This window comes from Octodon degus, unplaced genomic scaffold, assembly GCF_000260255.1.
Source record: "Octodon degus isolate 3935 unplaced genomic scaffold, OctDeg1.0 scaffold00344, whole genome shotgun sequence".
In the NCBI taxonomy this organism is placed as follows: Eukaryota; Metazoa; Chordata; class Mammalia; order Rodentia; family Octodontidae; genus Octodon; species Octodon degus.
This window is the reverse complement of record NW_004524920.1, coordinates 103,086-107,149: the sequence shown is the minus strand read 5'-3', so window position 1 is coordinate 107,149 and position 4,064 is coordinate 103,086. Positions and strand designations below refer to the sequence as shown.

At 35.1% G+C, this 4,064-nt stretch overlaps 1 pseudogene; it reads right to left on the bottom strand.

The window, feature by feature from the left end:
* Nucleotides 1-3,178: 3,178 nt before the first annotated feature.
* Nucleotides 3,179-3,735, bottom strand: LOC101586386 (annotated as a pseudogene).
* Between the last annotated feature and the right edge of the window lie 329 nt (nucleotides 3,736-4,064).

Sequence of the window (4,064 nt, the reverse complement as noted above, 5' to 3'; positions counted from 1 at the left end):
TAGGAAGAATGTATGTAATGTGTTAATTATTGAAACTGTCCTACCAATTTGGTTTGAAACTGTCTCATTGCTATTTGTTTATCAATAAAATTATGGGAAACAATAAAGTAATACATCAAACATAAAAAATAAAGAATTATAACCAGGTTAAATGAGCTGTGCCCGTCTTCCATAAATTATATGTGAAAAGCACATAAGGGCTGTCAAAGTTAATATAACGTATTATTAGGTGATATGCAAAAATTCCACTTAAATCATAATAAAAGGATAAACTTTCCTTAGTAAAAAAAAAGACACAGGACATATGAGAACTTGTAATGTAACATCATGTGACTCACCAGTGTCTCAAATTTTCTGATCAAGGATATTATGGTGCCAAAGAGGAAAGTCATTGATGATGCAGGGTGTACCTTAGGAGAGTCATATAGAGAGAAAACGTTCTCTCAGTCTTTCGAAGAGAGCAAATTGGCCAAGCAAAGGCTGTGACTCATCCACATGACTGATACTGCCAAAGAATCTGAAATTTGAGGTACAGGATCTCAGGATAAATCCTGAAGGGATTTCACTGACCTTATCAGACCCAAAAGCTACAACTCTTGTTGCATAGGTCTTTCTTTATCTTGGTCTTAACCATTCAGCAGAAAAGTATAAAACTGAAGTATAAGAAGAAAACCATGCTGTTATGGTGAGCTGTAGGGGACTCAAGTCAGCTCTTTCTGACACTGCCAGTGAAGTGGAAAGTGCAGTACTATTATGGGCTAGGTGACTGTTTTAGAATATTTTGCTGAGTTAACACATCTATAATATTTAAATGTCGGAACTAAACAAAAAAGGGGATACAGATGAATGCCCATTTTGTATCTGTGTATTCAAAATGGTTGGGATAGATATATAATTACATTCTTTAATGAATAGAGGGTTTTGTTCTAATAGCGTTTGTAAATAGGATATCATGTCTGCATCTTGAACAGCAAAGAATCACTAGGAAGTCAGTATGCAATGTGTGAATTATTGAAACTGTCCTCCCAATTTGATTTGAAACTGTCTCATTGCTATTTGTTTCCCAATAAAAGTATGGGAAAAAAAGAATACAGGAAATCATTAAGGGTATTATATAACAAGACCATGTCAGATTCATCCCAATGACACAACGATGTTTCAACATGTGCAAAGCTATAAATGTAATACACTATATGAATGAAGCCACATCCAAAAATCACATGATCATCTCAGTTGATGCAGAAAAGTCCAACAGTCATTCATATTGAAAGTCCTACAGAAAATTGGAATAGATGTCCTCTACCTCAATCTGATAAAAGCAATCTCTTTGAACCCAACTGGTAACATAATTCTAAACGGGGAAAAATTGAAATGTTTTACTCTCAGGTCATGCACAGGAGAAGGATGTCCTCTATCACCACTCTTATTCAATATGGTTCTAGAATCATTAGCTTGAGCCTTTACATAAGAGAGAAATAAAAGGATTTAGAATATTTAAAGAAGTTGAATAATCATTATTTGCAAATGATATGATATTCTTCTTGGAAGGCCTGAAAAACTTCCCCCAAAAGATACTGGAATTAGTGCACAATTTCAGTAGCATTAAAGGATTCAATGTCAGCACCCAAAAGTCAATAGCATTCCTTTACACAGATTACAAACACACTGAGAGGGAAATTAGGGAAACAATATGTTTTACAATTGCACTACGGAAAATGAAATACTTAGGCATTAATCTAACTAAAGAAGTCAAAGATCTATTCAATGAAAATTACAGCACTCTGAAAAGGACATCGCAGATGATTTTATTTTATTTTTTTGTATTTTATTTAGAAAAGAATTGCAAAGAGACCTTTTCAAAACAGGTTCTAGGAGAGTTACAACAATTAATGCATTGCATATTGTTGTCTTTGTAGTAGTCATTCATGACACAAGATGCAGACATGATATCCTGTCCAAACACTATTAGTATAAATCTTTCTTCTTATTGAATTAAGAGAAAGTGGCTATATATCTATCCTAACTGTTTTGTATGTTTACTGCAGCACAATTTGTGATAGCCAGTCCTGGAAACAACCAAGATGCCCGTCACCTGAAGAATGGATGAAAAAGATGTGGTATTTTTATACAATGGAGTATTAGTCAGCTATAAAGAATGATAAACTCAAAACCTTTATATTTAAGTGGATGCCACTTGAAGATATACTCATAAGTGAAATAAACCACACCCACATGTGTAAATGTCATATAGTCTCCATAGTATAAGAACTCAAAAGAAGAAATAAAAATAGGTACTACACAATTAAAAGGAAAGTGAGAATTGAGGATTAGACAATGAAAAGAGGGCAAGGAGAAAAGTTAGGAAATATGACAGGGGCAAAGCCATACATTTATACACCAAGCTGAGTAAGGCAATGATCTTGAGAACTATTAGCAGGTTGTTGAAATTAGCAGTTAATTGGTAGGATTCTCACCTTGACTAACTATATATGCTGATACCTGCAAATTGAATGACTGCACTGAACATAGCAGGGTGTAGTAGTGGGGTCATGCTTGAAATGCCTGTTATTCTGGTCTTCTAAATATGCAGATGATTTTAGAAAATGCAAATATATTCCGTGCTCCTGAGTAGGAATAACCAGCATTGTGAAGATGACCATAGTCCCAAAATCGTTACACAGATTTAATGCAATCCCTATTAAAATTCCATTAATGTACCTCACAGACCTAGAGAAATCATTCCTAAAATTTATTTGGAACTGGACCTAGAATAGGAAAGGCAATCCTGGGCACTAAAAACAAGGCAGGAGGCCTTACAGTTCTTGACTTGAAATCATACTACAAAGCTACTGTGATAAAATCAGTATACTATTAGTGAAAAAAATAGACCTGAGGATCAATGCAATAGATTAGAAGATGAAATGTAACTACAAGCACACTCAACCATCTTTTTAAAAATTAAGCTCCCAAAGGGAAGTATTTATTAAAGTAAGGTAAATGACACAGGTTAATGTATCTCAAATGTATTAGTCATAACACTTTCTTGCATTTGTGTATGAGTGGAGAGGCACTGGGGCTTAGGTAAGGGGGGGGGCAAGAGGATGCAAGACAGAAACAAAACCAGGAATTCATTGCTATCAAAATCCAACACTGGATGGTCTGAAGGCTTTACTGTTACTTATAGTAGCCTAAGCAAAAATTCAAGGCTTATTTTAATCAGAGAAAATTCCACATTTACATCATCATTTTTCTGAACATTCTTAATCATAAGTGTTACAATTACTTGAGATTCTGTTTGGTATCAGTCATACTTAATTTTTGACCAAGTCTTCACCTCAGACTCTGATCCATATTCACTATTCTCTGTCTCTCAACATCTTTTAATCCAGACAATGAAATTAGCATCTGCACTATCTAATTTTTGTCCTGTAAAAGTTTGTAGAGCTGCAGTATAGTTTTTTCATGGTATTCACATATCTCTTTTCGCAGCATAGCAATGGTATTACTGGGGTTGAGTTTTAGAGAAGTTTTTGAATCAGCAACGCCATCACAGTAATTCCCAAGGAGAATGTGACAGTAAGTTCTTTGACAATAATACTGTGCATCTTCTGGCTTCTGTTCCAAAGTCTTAATCTGTTCCTCTAATGCCATTTGGCTGTCCTCATTGATCAGACTATCTGAGAAGGTCTGGGAAAACCTCTGAGTTGTTGCAGGTCCTGCAGCAGGTGCCACCATCCCTATATTGCAGTTACAGTGGCCTGAGAGACAGCCACCACAGTTACCAGCTCCACCACCACCCAAAGGGGAAACTTCTGGAATAAAACATTATTTATGATTCACGAAAACAATTGTGTTCCTGAGGCACAAATCATAGAACTATTGAAATTACCAGCTGGACAGAACTTTGAAGATAAACCAATCAATTGATGAAGTCCTGTACAGAAATTGTTGGATTTGCTTCCTAATCCACTCTGCTAGTCTATTTCTTTTAATTGGTGAATTGAGTTCATTTACATTGATGGTCATAATTGAGATGTATTGATTTATGTTTGACATGTTATTTA